Below are 18724 nucleotides of genomic sequence, written 5' to 3' on the forward strand. Positions count from 1 at the left end.
TTTGAATTGGGCAAGTCATGCAAAATAACTGCTCCGTTCTTTCAAATATTGTCATTGTTTTATTTTACATCCTCCCGAGAAGACAGGTGTGGACCTAAAAACTTTTTTTGCACAACTAATTTGATACTGTGAAGTGAAGGTTGATTAAACGCAAAGTAGAGGAATATCACATATATTTCTGGGTTGGCTAGCATTTAGGGGAAACTCGACCCCTTGATTGTTTAATGTTATTTTTATCCTTCAGTGTAAAATTTCCCCTACTGACATGAGTGTGCAATGCATTATATAATCTGCATTCTGATTCGCAAGCTCACTGATCTGAGTAACAAGTTTTTTTTACTCACCATGTTTTACTGAGCCTATTTCCCATGAAACATTGCTACTTTAGGGGCCAACATTCAAACTGGACTCCTTGTCCTCAGTGAGGTTTGTGACATCCTGTCACTGTCACTCGTTTCTCCATACAGGTCAAGGTCAGTGTTTCAGCTTCAGGCCCCTGCACCATTACAAATAAATCACAGTAGCGCCCCTACTTCCTTAGAAGTGCAAAGATTCAGCATGACATCTAAAACATTGACAAACTTCTATAGATTTGTTGTGGAGAGTATATTGATTGGCTGTATATTGGTTGCATATTGATTGATTGGTGCACCTGTAACAAAACCCAATTTCCCTTGGGATCAATAAAGTATGTCTATCTATCTATCTATCTATAATGGCCTGGTAGGGAAACACCAATGCCCTTGAATGGAAAATCCTACAGTCCATCATAGGTTAAGCTTTCTACATCATTGAGCACGTTTACAGTACCTGGAGTGCTTTCACAGAAAAGCAGCATCCACCATCCAGGCCATGCTCTCTTTTCGCTGCTGCCATCAAGAAGAAGGTACAGGAGCTCAAGCCCCACAGCACTAGGTTCAGGAACAGTTATTTTCCCCTCAACCATCTGGCTCTTGAACCAGAGGAATTAACTTTACTCAACTTCACTCACCCCATCACTGAACTGTTCTCACAACCTATGGACTCACTTTCAAGGACCCTCTATCTTATGTTCTCAATATTTATTGCTTGCTTATTTATTTATTTATTTGTTTGTTTGTTTGTTATTATATTTATTATTATTATCAGCATCATTACTTTTTCTCAGCACAAGCTGGTAAAATCACCACTGCAGGCTTGGCCAAGCACAGTCATTTCTCCATTGCTAGGAACTTCCATATTAATCTAGTGATGTTTAGTATTAAGGTTTTCTAGAGATTTACATAAATATTGCTGTGTAGGCTTAATTGTTTAATGCTATTATATAATGACTTTGGGATGACACCAGTTGTAGATATTTACTGTTGGGACAATGTAGTTTTTCCAATTTCCTCTTTTAATTCAGCATATTTCTGGTGTTCTTTTCACTTATTGATTTCTGTATGTTATATGTGTTTGGAATTTTTATCTATTAAGTAAATTGTTCTAGCTTGTTTATCCTATAATATTATATCTGATGATTATTGTAGATTGTCCTATCTGTAATAATGGATCAGTAGTAATATAATTTGTAGGACTCTGACTGTAAAACTGAATTAGGTTTGTATTTGTAGTAACATACCGTATCTTTTATGGGTTTATATTTTAAAGAAAGATTTTGGTGAATGATGTTTGCCACTTGATTGTGCCTGTGTACATAACCAGAAAGAATTAAACTGTTGCAGGACTGTGTAATGTATTGGATTGTTTATGGTTCTTCTTAGCATTTTCTACATTTATCGTCTTGAATTTGTTGTTCTTTTATTATGTATTTTTAATATTTTTTTTGTGTTAACCACCTGGTCCTGTATTGTCACAAGTTACCCTTCTGTTTCTGGGAAGATGTTTCCAACTCTAAGCCAGGCTCTTGACACTTCCTTGTCACACAAGTCTGCTCAGATCGTAAGGATGTCTTCCAAGGAGGGTCATGCTCTTCCATTGGTTAACCTTTTCTTCTGTAGTGATAATTTCTTCATTTTTCTGGATTGTACTTTCAATTAAGTTTAGTGGTGTGTACTTGTTATCAGAATTGCATATGCTCACATGGAATGCTGAATTCTGTTTTTGCTGATGAAAGTATATCCATAGAGGTTTAGTTTTATCTGACTATTGTCTAAATCTTCTATGTCTGTTATTCCTCTTCCTCCTTCTGACCCAGGTAGTGTTAATCTAAGTGGGTTCGAGTGTACATCTAAAATTTGTCATTTCAGTTCTTATTCTACTTTGTAAATTTTCCAGATTTGTTTCGGACCAAGATACTACGCCAAAAGGAATATGATAACATCCATTAACATTGCAGGTGTGGAAAGTCTGAAACAAAACAGAGAAAAGAAATACTAAGCAGCTCGGGCAGCATCTGTGGAGAATATAAAATGACTTAATATTATATTGTTAAATTCATTGCTAAGTCTGCAGGGCTCAATTATGCCAAGCCAAAAGATGAGAGATTGTTCCTCATGCTTAGAATATGAGACCAAAGGGAGATAAAGCGAGCGAGAGAGCAAAGTAGGAGTCAGGAAGTAAATATTAAAGTGGTAAACAGTTGAAAGCTCATAGGCGTCCATAAATATTTAACAAAGGTGTTCTTCTGCAATGAATATGGGTTTGATTTCTCCATTTTTTATTTTGCAGATTAGACTGCACTATAAAAATCAAATACAGAACATTAAGTTATTCACTGCTTTAAATGGAGGACTGTTTAGGTCGATGAATGGTGAGAGGAGGTGAAAGAAAAGGTATTTCTCCGCCTGTAGTTGAGTGGAAGTTACCACAAGGAAAGGTGAGTGTGCAGAATGTTGCAGAAGGCTGCAAGTAGAGGAAAATGAGATGAGCCTGGTAGTGGCATCATGTTGAATGAGCCAGAAATTACTGAGGATAATCTATTTAATGTGGAGACTGATGCATTCGAAGATTACGGCAAGAAACAAACTTATCCTGAAGATTTCAACATTAAATCACTACAAACGTATTTTTAAAAATACAGAAAATATAAACAATTAATCAACATTTTTTAGATGATAAAAGCATATCTATTACCCAAGATTTTATTTGGAAAGCAGCCATGGTATTAATTTGGCAATAAAAAACAGCTGGGCAAAAGTCAGCCCAAGCAATATACTTTCAAGGGCTCTTTATCTCATTTTCTTGATACTTATTGTTTATTATTTATTTATATTATTCTGGGTTTTTTTTTTCTTTTTGTATTTGCAGTTTGTGGGCTTTTGGACCTTGGTTGTTTGTTCATCTTGTGTGTGGTTTTTCATAGATTATATTGTTTTTTTTGTGTATTTACTGTAAATGCCCACAAGAAAACGCATCTCAGGGTAGCATATGGTGACATCTATGTACTTTGATAATAAATTTACTTTGAACTTTGAACTTTGAACAAGGGCTAGATTTTTCTCGCAAGAATCCTCAGCATTTTTTTGAAGTAGAACAAAATAGCTGATGGCCAGTAGGTGGCAGCACTTTGTTGAGCCGCAGAAAGACCCCTCTAGGATTTTAAAGATTGGCCTAATGATGTCATGGCAGAATGGCATTTAAGGTTAAGCAAGGGCCATATCAACTTCTACAGTTTTTCTTGTTTAGAAGTCCTAGTTAAAATTAAGATATTTGATAGACAGGAACACTAATCAGCAAGTTCTGGAATAAGAACACTGAGTATGTAAAGATGACCAACCATCGGATGTTATGGAGTTGTTTAAACAGACAAAACAGTACAGATAATATACTTGACTAATATTTCTTCACTTTCACCTTTTCCAAACTATTACCATACCTGATGAATGACAACGGTTGGTGTTACTCTTGAAACTGAAAGTAATAGAGTTTTGAAACTAGATTTGTGATCCAGAGATCTCACTGAAATACACAAATTTCATTGGGTGCTTGACAGTGTAAATGTAGTATAATATGTCCCTGACTGTGTTGAATAACGCAAGTAGTCACTGCCTCAAAATAATGAGTTGACTATTCTGGACTGAGGTAAAAAGAGCATCTTAACTGCTAAGGTACTAAATGTTTGGAACTCTCACACCACGAGGGCTCTGGTTGATCAGTTTCTGAGTATATTCAGGCCAGAGACTAATAGCCTTTCAGATATTAAGGAAATCAAGTTATGTGGGGCAAGGAAGTGGTACTGAGATAAAAGGTTAGCCATGATCTTAGTGAATGGTGCAGCAAGTGAGAGAAGTCAAACTGCCTGCTTCAATTTCCAACATTCATATATCATATAAAGTTCAAATCATGACAATTACTGAACACCAATGAACAGCCGGTCTCAGTTCATTACATTTAAGAGATTTCCATTTGGAAAACTAGCATCTGTACCCCTGCAAGATTATTGCCCTCATGTTGAGTTTTTTATTTAAATGAATGTTCCAAAATGTTTCATTATATTAAGAGTCCCTTGATTATAATTTATGCTCCCTTCAAAAGTTTACTGCATTCTTTCCATTTTCCCTTGGGTTCTGTCAAGAAGTTTGTTTAAATGAATGCTCTAATAAGTTAATGCAACATTTGAATGCAACTTGACATGTCAAGTGTTGATAATTAAATTTTGCTGGCCAGTTTGAAATGAGCAATAATAAACTTGACATTTTCTCCTATTTTCTTTATCTTTTGTTTAACTGAAAATAGTGCTTTAGGAGGTTAACATTTTTATTTAAAATCAGATGATGTCACAGACGAAACATCTTCAAATATCGTGTGCACAGTTAAACTGAAGTTGAACAGAAAAGAGAAGTGGAGAAGTGCTTCACTCGTACTTCCAAATATAAAACTATTAGATATTTACCATCACCTTCTTAATCCCCAAATGTAATCACATCATTTTCCTAATTGTGGGTGATATTGTACCAGAACTTGGTTAATTATTTTATTTGTTCTTAAGGTGCCCTGGAAGCTGAAAGTGGACATGCCATTTTGGTCGTAGTAATAAGTGATTTAGTTAACAGAGTAAAAGAGAGAGAATGTTGATCTACAATTATCACAATGTGATTGAGGTTGATGTAATCTTGGGACAAAGGAGCCAGGGCAGAAGTGCTGGAAATTTGGATTTTGGTCAGGCATCCTTCAATAAGATTAGACATACCCTTTCTACAGTGAACTGAGTAAGTTCATTAATAATTAGTTACAAAACATCAGTGGAAGGTGTTCAAAAGGCATTTAACGTAACTCGAAACCAGTTTACATTTATTCCATGGTAACATAGCGATTAGCATGATGCTATTGCAGCTCGGGACATTCCAGAGTTGGGAGTTCAGTCCGGCGTGTTCTGTAAGGTGTCTCTGTACGTCCTCTACTTGGAATGCGTGGGTCTTCCCTGGATGCTGTGTTTCCTCCCACAATCCAAAGACATACCAGATAGGTTAATTGGTTATTGTAAACTGTCCTGCAGTTACATTAGGGGTTGTGAGGTTACTGGGGTGGCATAGCTCAAAGGGCAGAAGGGTCTACTCCATTCTGTATCACTAAATAACAAAAAAAGCTCAGCTTGCCAAATGGCTAAGAACAACTTGTATATTTTTAAAAAGCATGGATAAGGGCGAAAAGCATTATCAGGGATGCATCTCACCCTAACCATGGACTTTTTACTCTCCTCCAATCCAGTAGGCGCTACAGGAGCCTCCGCTCCCGCACCAGCAGGCACAGGAAGAGCTTCTTCCCTGAGGCTGTGACACTGCTGAACCTCTCATCACAGCACTAAGCAGTATTGTATCCGTATTGTACTGTCTCAGTACTTTTATATTTGTGTGCTGTAGCACTTTTTTAATTCACAGTTATTTTGTAAATAACACTATTCTTCGCATTTCTGGTCAGATGCTGAATGCATTTCATCTGTACTCGGCACAACGACAATAAAGTTGAATCTAATCTAATCTAATTTAAGGACAAGACTTGTCTCTGGGGATAGGACAATATGCAAGAAAGATAACAAAACAAGCATTGAAGGGTACAGAAGAGAATGAATAGAAACTTATTAGGAAGTTTAAAATTAAGAGGTTCTTTAAAATGATCTTATGAAGAACTGGGTGATAAGGAACAATGTGAACTTCTCAAAAATTGATGTCAACAATATAGGAAATGAAAACAAAGGATTGACAGATATGTTGAATGTTTGGCCACTTCACTTTTAACTGAGTCTTCCTACTCCATGTTATTGTCTTGATGCAAGGTTTCAACCTAAAACATTAACATTTTATTTTCTGCCTAACTTTTTGAGTTCCTCCAGCACATTGTTCGCTGCTCCAAATTCCATGTCTACAGTTTCTTGTGTTTCCATGTCAGGGACTAAGTTGGAAAACAACAGCACAACAATCCCGACAGCTATCTCAACTATACCTCTTCCCACCCTGCATCCTGTAATCTTCTGTTCTCTCAGTTTCTCCATCTCCGTTGCATCTGCTCTGATGACAAGATTTTCCATACCAGCATATTTACAATACCTTCATTTATCCTTAACATAGTTTACTTCCCCCATTTCTACTCTCACCCTTTGTTGGCCAGAAAGATTTAATATATGCTAATAACCAAATGGACAGTGGAAACAGATTGAAGGAATGAGGGTTGCCATTCCTTCAACCCATATGGTGCATGGAGACTTTTCTTGCAGCCACCATTTTCCGAACTGTTTTATGAGCTGTTTCATTCTCAGGGCAATTGAAAGTGGATGCAAAGAGACCTGCTACATCTGAGATCATTTCCAAATTAGAAGCTGTTTATTTGATGAGGTCGCAATGGCAGAACAGCCACTTTTGTTCAAATGAAAGAACAGCCTGTGACCTGAAGTATCCAGAGCCCACTATTTGATATGGCTGTACTGGTTTGAATTGGTCTTATTCTGGAAGAACAAAGTCTGAAGGAGGAGCATTAAAACAATACTAGCCTTGGACCAGATCCAATAACAACTGTCAAATAATACTGAGCCACTGAGATGCAGTGATTCGATCTGCTGAGAAAAAGGATACAAATGGAGGAATTCAGGAGTAGAAGCAGCAAAAGCTCTGAACACCATTGACTCTATTGCAGAAGTGAATGATTCTGCATTGGAAATGTGGATATTAAGTCACAATCAAGAGGAGCATATGCCCAGTATAAACTCCTATTCTCAGGTATTATATTTTCTATTTTTTGACTGTTCAGGGAGGGTCAGAGAACCCCTACTGGGTGAGCACATAAATATTTAGTGCTAACTATTCATGTGTACTGTATTTTGACCCTTATAGCTTGCTGACTCATTTCTCTGTGTGTTACATACTGAATGTAATGTGAGGGGGCATTCTGGGTAGATACCTGACAGTTCTAAAAGGTTGCCCCTCAGTTTTGAGGCTGTATCCTATAGTTCCAGATACCCCCCCACCATAGGAAACGTCTTTTCCACATCCAGTCCTTATCTAGTCCTTTCAACACTCGGTAGCTTTCAATGAGATCCCCACGCATTCTTCTAAATTCCAGTCAGTACAGGCCCAAAGCTGCCAAACGCTCCTCAGATATTAACCCCTTCATTCCTGGAATCATCCTCATGAACCTCCTCTGGACTCTCTCCAATGACAACACATCCTTTCTAAGATACGGGGCTCGAAATCGTTGACAATACTCCAAGTGCGGCCTAACTAGTAACTTATAAAGGCTCAGCGTTATCTCCTTGCTTTTATGTTCTAATCCCTTTGAAATAAATGCCAACATTGCATTTGCTTTCTTTACCACAGATTCAGCCTGTAAATTAACATTCTGAAAGTCTTGCTCGAGGACTCCGAAGTCCCTCTGCAATTCTGATGTTTGAATTTTCTCCCCATTTAGATAATACTCTGCACTATTGTTCCTTTTACCAACATGTATTATCATACATTTCCCAACACTGTATTCCATCTGCCAATTTTTTGCCCGTTCTTCCAATTTGTCTAAGTCTTGCTGCAATCGCATTGCTTCCTCAGCACTATCTACCCCTCCACCTATCTTCGTATCATCCACAAACATTGCCACAAGCCACCAATTCCATTAACTAAATCATTGACAAACAATGTGAAAAGTAGTGACCCCCAAGGAACACCACTAGTCACTGGCAGCCAACTAGAAGAGGCCCCTTTATTCTCACTTGCTGCCTACTGCCTGTCAGCCAGTCCTTATCCATGCCAGTAGATTTCCTATAATACCATAGGATCTTATCTTGTTAAGCAGCCTCATGTGTGACACCTTATCAAGTGCCTTCTGAAAATCCAAATAAATGACATCTACCGGTTCTCCTTTGTCCACCCTGCTTGTTACTTCCTCAAAGAAATTTAACAGATTTGTCAGGCAAGATGTCCCTTTACAGAAACCATGCTGACTTTGACTTCTTTTATCATTAGTCCTCAAGGACTCCGAAACCTCATCCTTAATAATAGACTCCAACACTATCCCCAACCACTGAGGTTAGGCTAACTGGGCTATAATGTCCTTTCTTTTGCCTTCCTGCCTTCTTAAAGAGTGGAATGACTTTTGAAATTTTCCATTCCTCTGATGCCATGCCAGAATCAAGTGATTCTTGAAAGGTCATGGCCAATATGTCCGTTATCTCTTCAGCAACCTCTCTCAGGACTCTGGGATGTAGTCAGTCTGGTCCAGGTGACTTATCCACCCTAAGACCTTTGATTTTACCTAGCATTTTTTCCTTTGTAATAGCAATGCCACTCACTCCTGCTAGCTGACACTTAATGACCTCTGGAACACTGCTAACATCTTCCACAATGAAGACTGATGCAAAATACTCATTAAGTTCATCTGCCATTTCTTTGTCCCCCATTACTACTCACCAGCATCATTTTCCGGTGGTCCAATGTCAACTCTCACCTCCCTTTTACTCTTTAAATAACTGAAAAAACTTTTGGTATTCTGCTTTATATTATTAGCTTGTTTGCCCTTATATATCTGTTCCCATCTTATAGCTTTTCTGATTGTCTTTTGTTGGATTTTAAAAGCTTTCCAGTTATCCAACTTCCCACTCACTGTTGCTACCTTATTTGCCATATCCATGCCTTTTATGCAGTCCTTGACTTCCTTTGTTAGCCAAAGTTGCCTGTCTCTGCCTTTTTAGAACTACTCATTCTGTGAGACATAGCTATCCTGCACCTATTCCTAGAAACTTCAGCCATCTCTGCCCTGCCATCATCCCCGCCAGTATCCTCCTCCAATCCGCCTGGGCCGGCTACTTTCTCATTCCTCTGTAATACCCTTTATTTCATTGGGATATTGATACATGTGACTGATGCTTCTCCCTCTCAAACTGTAGTATGAATTCAATCATATTATGATCATTGTCTCCTTTACAATAAGCTCCATAATATGATCTGGGTTGTTACACAACACCAAATGTAAGATGGCTTTTTCCCAAGTAGCACAAGCTGCTCTGAAAAGCCATCTCGTAGGCTTTCGACAAATTCCCTCTCCTTGCAATCTGACCAAACCTGATATTCCCAATTCCCTTGCACATTGAAGTCCCCCATTACAATTGTGGCATTACCCTTATTACATGCCTTTTCCAGCTCCCTTTGCAATCTCAACCCTACTTTTTGGCTACTATTTGGAAGCCTATATAATTTTGTTTTACCCTTGCAATTTCTTAACTCCGCCCACAAAGATTCATCATTCCCTGACCCAATGTTACTTCTTTCCAAAGATGTAATTCTATCTCTTACCAACAGAGCCACACCACTGCCTATGCCTTCCTGCCTGTCTTTTCAATAAAGTATATCCTTTGATGTTAAGCTCCCAGCTATGGCCTTCTTCCAGCGACGACTCGGTGTTGCCCACAATAACATACCGACCAACCTCTAATTGCACCTTATTCTGAATGCTACATCCTTCAGTCCTGCATTCTTCGCCTCTTTGAATTTTTCCTCTGTGGTACAATTTAATTCTTTGCTGTGTCTGCATTTGTACCCTATCATTGGCTTGTCTTTCCTTACATTCATGTTACACTCATCGTCTACTTGTAAACCTGCTGGCTCATCCTCAGCTCTATCATATTGGTTCCCAATCCCCTGCCATATCAGCTTAAACCACTTTCAACAACTCTAGTAAATCTACCCACAAGAATATTGGTCCTGCTCGGATTCAAGTGCATCCTGTCCATTTTTAATAGATCACACCTGCCCCAGAAGAGGTCCCAGTTATTCAGAAATCTAAACCCCTGTCCCCTGCTCCAATTCTTCAACCACACATTTAACTGCCTCTTCATTCTCTTCCTATCCTCACTGTTGCGTGGCACAGGCAGCCATCCCGAGATTACTACTCTTGAGGTCCTGCTTCTCAGCATCCTAACTCTCTGTATTCTGTTTTCAGGATCTCCTCCCTTTTTCTACCTAGGTCATTGATGCCAATATGTACCACGACTTCTGGCTGCTCACCCTCCCCTTTCAGAATATTGTGGATGCGTTTAGAAACATCACAGACGCAGGCACCTGGGAGGCATACCACCACCTGTGCTTCTTTTTCGCATCCACAGAATTTTCTATCTGTCCCTCTAACTATGCAATCCCTTATTACTGCTGCCATCTCTTCAGTTCCCTACCCTTCTGAGCCACAGGGCTAGACTCAGTGCCAGAGGCATGGCCACTGTTGCTTCCCCCAGGTGAGTCATCCCTCCGAACATGAAATACTTATTGTTGAAGGGGACAGCCACAGGGGTGCTCCCCACTATCTGACATGCTCCCTTCCCTGTCCTGCCAGTCATCTATTTATATGTCTCCTGTAGCCTTGGGGTGACTACCTCCCTGTAGCTCCTGTCTATCACCTCTTCACTTTCCCTAACAAGCCAAAAGTCACCGAACTGTAGCCTCAGTTCTTAAACACGGTGTATAAGGAGCTGCATCTTGGTGCACCTGGTGCAGATATGGCCATCGGGGAAGCTGAAATCCCACATCTGACACCCAGAACAGAATACTGGCCCCATAGAGATACCCCTTTTTCTCTCAAAAGTTAAGTAAGAAAAAGACAATAAGAAATAAGGGTTGAACTTACCTACTTACAATAACACCTCCTGTTATTGCTGAAGCCCTCTTGAGCCAAAACCTCACCACTCTGATGACAACCACTTCCACGATGACTGCTCTGCTAGATGGTTCCCCTCCTTTATGGAGACAAGATTTTTGAAGATCTTCGCCGGACTTGCACGGGAATGCTTCTACTGCATCTGCACCGAATGCCAAAGACTCCTGTTGAAAAACTTACTGCTTTTTAAAGCTCTTCACCAGACTTGCGTGGAAATGCTTCAGCTGTGTCTGTGCCATACTCCAATCAATGAATCAAGAGGAAGGTGAGTCTATTTCACAGTCTGTGGTGATGCTGAAGCAATTGTTTGAACACTGTGATTCTGGGCAGTCAATTAATGACACACTACGTGATAGACTCATGCTATATACAATGAGGCCATCCAGAAACGTTTGCTTACAGAAGACAGATTAACATTACAGAAGGCATTGAAATTAGTACATCAATGGAGATGACAGCTAAAGAAGCATAGCTATTACACACATCTTCCAAAGTTCATAAAGTTTCTACTGACTTTAAGATTGAGACACCTATTGGCAATCATGACCTTCTTCCCTCATTGATGACCTTGTTTGGAGGATTGGCCAGAGGGCAGACATTTAACAAGACTAACTTGTGTTGTGTACTTGCAGATGCATGTGGAGCCAGATCACAGGAACTGTTGACCATAGTGACTCGCAAAGGAATATTCAGGTACCAAAAGCTTCCATTTGGCATAACTTCAACTCCTACACTTTTTCAGCGAGCAATAGAACAAATCTTGAACAGGTTGACAGGGGTGTAATGCAATTCGGATGACTTACTCAGTACTGAGAAAAATGAGCATGAGCATCTGCAAAACTTGGATGGTGCACTACAAAGACACAAGAAATATCAGCTAAGGGTCCAGTATGATGAGTGTGAGTTCTTTTAATTTTTGATTGACTACTTGGGCCATGTGATCGACAACTCAGGGTTTCATAAGGCAGCAAAGTTGAAGGTAATTATGGAGGCTTCATCACCATAGAATGTAAGTCGATTAAGATCTTTCTTTGGACTACTAACAGTTTGTTCCTAATCTAGCTAGCATGCTGAAGCTACTTCATGAGCTTTTAAATAATTCAACACACTGGCAATGGACTGTGAAGAGGCTTTTAAAAAGGCTAAAAGAGCTTTGTCACAATATAAAGCATTTACACACATCAATCCATCATTTCCCATGCAGCTGGCCTGTGACATATCACATATACTGTGGGAGCAGTTACCTCACACATGATGCCATCAGGTGAAGAGAATCCAATCGCTTTCGCATCAAGGACATTAAGCAAGGCAGAAAGCCATTATGCCCAGATTGAGAGGGAAGCACTCGCAATTGATTTTGGAATTAAGAATTTCCATCAATTCCCCTTTTATTGATAATTTACACTAGTGATAGATCATCGCTCCATCCAGATCGGATGCATCAATAAGGGTCAAGGGGGTTGGACTGCCCCTCTACCGGAAGCCAATGACCAACTCTTTTGCTGACATTGAAGGACAGGTTGTTGTCTAGATACCATTTCATTCCTGCACTCTGATTCATCATTGGCTGAGATACAGCTGACTGCTGTGGTGTCATTTACAAATTTGTAGATGGATTTAGAGCAAAGTCTAGCCGTGCTGTTGTGAGTAGATGGGGGGCAGTGGGTGCATCCTTGTGGAGCACCAGTGTTGAGCAGACCCATGGTGAAGGTGTTGCTGCCTATCCTTACTGATTGTAGTCTATTGGTCAAGAAGTCAAGGATCCAGTTGCAAAGGGAGGTGTTGAGCTCCATGACTAGGAGTTTGGAGACAATTTTACTTGGAATTATGGTATTGAAGGACAAGTAGTAGTCAATAAAAAAATAGTCTAACAAAGGTGTATTTACTATCCAGATGCTTCCAAGATGAGTGTAAAGACAAGGAGATGGCATCTGCCACAGACATATTTTGGCAGCTGGCAAATTGCAATGGATCAGGGTTGGTTGAGAGACTGGAGGTGATTTCTGCCATGACAAGCCTCTTATAGAACTTCATGATGCTGGATGTCAGAGCCACTGGGTGGTAGTCATTAAGACATATTATCTTGCTTTTCTTAGGTCTTCTTAAAGGAGGTGGAAACCTCAGATTGAAGCAGGAAGAGTACAAAAATGTCTGTAAATACCCCTGTTAGCTGATCACTACAGAATCTAAGAATATGGCCAAGGACACCATCTGGGCCAGATGATCTGTGCAAGATCACTCTCTGGAAGACTGGACTGGAGGCTGTTGGGGTGGTTAGTGACATTTTAATCCACTTCTGTTCAAAACATGCATAGAATGCATTAAGCTCATTCGGAAGTCATTGCTAACAATGCTGCCTGACTTTGTCTTGTAACCCATTATAACATGTAAACCCTGCCACAATTGGCAGCTGGTCTGGAACTCAACGCAGGGCTAACATTGTCCCACGACATTCCTAGTAGCTTCATGCAAGTCCAATGTCATTTTCATTTAAAGGTCAGGGTCAGCTGATATGAATGCAATCTGGAGTGGATTTCACGGTTTATCAACAGTTTCTGTTTTGGGAATACATAGCTTGATACAATCTTTGGTACAATCTACAATACACTTGTTGTTAAAGTCCATGATGGTTGTAACATTCTCTTCTAGGCTGTCTGCTGAGTCTTTGATTATGAACCAGTCTCCTGACTCAATGTATTCACATGGTACTGAATTCTCTTGTTTCAACTTCTGTTTGTATGCAGGGAGAAGAATCACAGTGTGGACAAGGGGTGGCTTGGTAGGCATCTTGGATGGTTGTGTAGCATCCAATGGTTGGTAGCATTTCTGTAGTGCTTTGGAACCATCCTCCTGAACTTGACTTGGTTGAAATCACCAGCGATGATGAATTAGCTCTCAGGGTGTCCTGTTTCACAGCCGTTGACCACGGAGTTCAGTTCATTGGGTTCAAGCTTGGGATGGAATATAGACTGCCAGCAGGATAGTTGAAGTGAACTCCTGTGGCAGGTAGTATAAGTTACACTTACTGTTAGATATTCCAAGCTGGGTGAGCAGGAACTCACCAGGACAATTATATCCAAGGGCCATGAGGTGTTGATCTGACACAATCCCTCTTCCTACATCTTCCATGCTCTCTTTAATTTAAAATGCACTTATCTACTCACTCATCCAGTTCTAATGAAGCGTCCTTGTTTCTTGGCAGAAGTCTGTTTCATCCGCTAAGTATTTTCATTTCTTTTCCTCAGCAGTAGAGTCTAGCAATGGTACTGATAAAAGCTTCACGTTTTAAAAAAATGTGGTCTTTATACAGTTTCTTTGTCATGAAACATGTTCTGTCTGTTGTATCTGTTGTAATTGTGATCCTATTGAACAGAGTTGCCATGTGGTACAGCTGCATTGTGGCAATGTGATGGCAAAGGCAGTCAAGACAATTCATTTTGTAGCAATAACTTAACAACTTGTGCTCTGTATTATAAATAAACCTCTACTGGGTTATTGGATTCTAAACTTATGTTGGTTTTGAAATTCTTTAATACGATATAGGTTGAAGGGCAACTTCCTGCTTCCTGGAAAATACTTCTTGTTATCCCTGTATTGAAACCTGGTAAGGATCAATCAGCTCCTTCCAGTTATAGGCTTATTTTGCTAATGTCACTTGTAGGTAAGATAATGGAATGAATGTTTATATCAAGGCTTTCTTATTTTGTGTAAAGTTGTGGAAAATTAGTTGTATACCAATCTGGATTTCATAAAGGGAGAATGACCATGGATTCAGTGTTAAGTTTGGAATCTGATATTCAAAAGGCCCAAGTCAATTAAAGCTCAGTGATAGATGAGATGGTTGCTATTATTTTAGCCCTGGAGTGAGTCGAAGAAGTACACCTTAATTATGTACTTCTGTGCCCTGATTTATTCTCGGGCTTCCATTAAAATAGGCACTTCAAATTGTAGGTCGGGCATTCTTCCTGAAATTGGACAACATCTGTTAAGGTTGCAGGGATCAGGTCTGTGTATACCTTTCATAAGGGCTCCTGCGTTTTCTTGGGTTGAAGAAAATGAGACGGCAGACATTCTTGCCAAGCAATCACCTAAAATTAAGGATATAAATGTGGTGGTGTAGTGTCAACCACGAAAGAAAATGAGCCTAGTTACAACATAATATTGCAGCATTATTCTCCTACAAAATGTAGATAATTGTCCACTGCTAACAGCACATTTAATGCCCCCTGCCAGACACCATTTAGTTAGGCTAGCTAGGCTCAATGATGATTTTCAATATGTTCTTGATGGTAGATTTAGCAGTTGTGGGTATTGTGGAAGATGAAAGGCAGGTAGATGGATTATTCTTTCCGAGAGATGGCTGATGCCAAGCCACTGTGACAAGTTTACCTTCCACTTATTAACTCAAGCTTGGGGCTGAGTTAATAAGTGGATTTGTCAGAGAATTGGTCACTTCTGATGTTCTCAAGGAGTAAGAGTTATTGATTAAGATGCTTGTGGCAAAACATAATTCTTTGAGAGAACTTGGAGTAATAACAACCACAGTAATCTTCTTTTGTCAAAAACAAATCTCACAATGAAAACATATAAATGTAGGCTGAAAATTCAGGTCCAATAAGCCCACTGGCGCAATGCACAGGATGCAGAATTATTGAGTTAAAGTGGAAGTTTATTGCTTGTTTATAATGAAAATTGAAGCTGAAATTCCTATTGGTCAGCATTTGGAACTCGTGTACATTAGTCATACCATGAAATAGTTTAAGAATACATTGCATGCCATGGTATATACACTGACTCATTTACTCAGGTACATTAATTTTATTTAGCTTGTCGAGAAGATTTGTTACTTGCACAATTCCGACTTGTACGTCTTCTGGAAATTGCACTCAAAATGTGCTTGGAAATTTTTTTTTGTCTTGAAGTTACTCTGCAGGCTTCCACACAAATCAATTTAAATAACACTGAAGAATTTATTTTCCAGGAATAAGTGCATTAGAGGAGCATAATCAATTGGCGAACAGAGTCACATGCAGTATATGAGAAGGGGTCCAATTAAAAAATACCTCTTTCCTTCAAGGTGAAACGATAGATTAAAATGAATGGGATATTCTTTCCTGTATAGAAACTTTGTTGAGTTCCATACAGATCTACTGTATTTAAATAACACCAAAGAATTTATTTTCAAATAATAAGTGCATTAGAAGAGGAATATGTATATTGGTGAGCAGAGTCAAGGAGGTGTACAATAAAAAAAACCTTCTTCCATCAGAGGTGAAACTATAGATTAAAGTGTAAAGGATGCTATTTCTTGTATAGAATCCTTGTTGCCAATAGGCCTTGCCTTTATTGCTTAATGGGACTCTGGATTTTGATAGCTAAGAACTTAAGCTGCCTGCTAAACATCATCGATACACTGCTATTCCCTTTCACAGTGTGGCCTTGTGAGGTATGGTATTGTTATCTTTCCTTCCATTACAATGGTTAGTGAGTTGGATTGAGAACCACAGTAGGAAGTCGGTTCAGAAAGTGCATGTAGCTGATTCTTCCATTGTTACGGGTGGGTGCAACACCAGCACTCCAGCTTTGCAGTTGTAAGCACAATGCCAGCTGCACATAGCATGCTGTATGAAGCCACTCAGGATTTTGCTCGGAAATGTAGGTAACTTCAGGAGCAGGTGGCCATGAGAACCACAGAATTGTAGGCGGATGGTTTGTTGGACCTATATTCCTCTACCACCTTGCTTGGAATAGATTAACAGGGTGAGTAATGTGATTGTATTAGGTTTGCTGTCTGTGGAGTTCCAAACTCAAATGAAAACCTTAAGCCTGATCTGATATATATAGCTACGTGCACTTCACAAAAGGGAGGTAGCTGCCTACTCTTTAAAGACGAGATCACTTCTCTGTTTATCCTCCACAGCTAATTTAGCTGCTAAGTGCCAGGTGACTGACTTTTCAGTGAGTGAGCAGTTAGGGAACAGTGGCCACAACTCAAACAACAGAAATTCTGCAGATGCTGGAAATTCAAGCAACACACATAAAAGTTGCTGGTGAACGCAGCAGGCCAGGCAGCATCTCTAGGAAGAGGTGCAGTCGACGTTTCAGGCCGAGACCCTTCGTCAGGACTAACTCCTTAACTCCTTAACTTTCAGGATAGTTATAATAAGGATAGGTATGGTCCTTGCAGGAGAGTTTAATTTGAAACAAGCCCAATTAAATAACCCCATTGTCTTATTCTGCAACTCTTAAGAAATCAGCCCAGATGCGGATGTTTGCAAAGCTGTCTTTTTAATTTCAAAACAATTATAGCTTTCCATTTCGATTAAGAACTGAAGACTGGTTCCCATTTATAACAGGAAACTAAACAAAGAATATTGGTTGAAAGTTTGACTTATCGAAAAACAACCCTTTGATCTTCTGATGTTTCAATTGCTATGTTAGAAAGCAGAAAGGCCCCCTAGTGCCTATCTATTGCAGTAGGCAGCTGGGTGGAGCTTGAGGTTCTTTTAGACAGATGTGTGAATGAGAGCGGAGAGGTACTCAGGACGAAAACATTTAGTATAAATTGGTATAACATCAGAACAGCGTTGTGGTGCAAATAGCCTGTCCAGTGCTGTACTGTTCCATATTCTATGTTCTATTGCAAGTGGACATGTTATCATTATCAGTAGGGGAAACAAGTAGAGGAAGTTATCTGGACTTGGGGCCCAAGTGGTGGCCATGAGGGAGCAGAAGGAATTAAATTGCTGACTTCATGAACTCCACACTCTCTTCCAAAGTTAATGCAAATGGAGATGGAATGGAGTACTGGAAGCAATTGGATTTTTTGATTAAATATTATATTAAATAAACATTCTATTACTAAAACCTTTAAGTGATGAAGCAGGATTTATTTTTGTTAATATTTTTGTAATTGTCGTAATTTCTTCTTTACGTATACTTATTGATCCAGCTGATTGCCTTGTCTTTGTTCTTAATGAAATATTTCAGCAGTTTGGCTCTTCTTCATGGGTGTATTTTTGAACAAATCCTCTACATTATGGATTAAATATTGCAATCCCAGATAATGTAGGCATTCCATCCACTATATTACTTACATACTTACTGTTGAAGATCCCCCATCTCTGGTGGTGTTCAGGACTTCCTTCATCGTGTCAGTGGCTTTCTCTCAGTTTTTACTGGTGTCAGTCATGCAAGCCTTGGGTGGAGTCTCAGGAATACAGTCACACTCCGATGATTCTTGATTGCTGTTTCCATCACAATTTTGTTTTACCATTCGGGGTTGTTAGCTCACAGATGAACCCCCAAACCTGCAGGACTCTTAGTCAGGCCCCTACCCTTTGACTTGCTTGGCATGGCTGACCTTACCAAGAGCCAAAGCATAAAGCCCTGATTCCAGCACATGAGCCTCCAAACCACAACAGAGTTATAGACATCTTGGAGTTGACCACTACCTTAAAACATTATAACATTAATTTAGTTGAAATGAATATATCTCTGTAAAATATTTTTACATTTTATTATTGTTACATTTTAAATAAAGTAAATTTGTGATTAAATGAAAAAACAATTATATACAAAAACAGTTAAACAGTGCGCACGCTAAGGTCCTGAACTGCAGGTGAGCAAATTAGGAGCCATTATATAGGATTTTGCAGAGGTTGCTAGGCCAAGGTTG

Source organism: Mobula hypostoma, chromosome 9 (genome assembly GCF_963921235.1).
Source record: "Mobula hypostoma chromosome 9, sMobHyp1.1, whole genome shotgun sequence".
Taxonomy (NCBI): Eukaryota; Metazoa; Chordata; class Chondrichthyes; order Myliobatiformes; family Myliobatidae; genus Mobula; species Mobula hypostoma.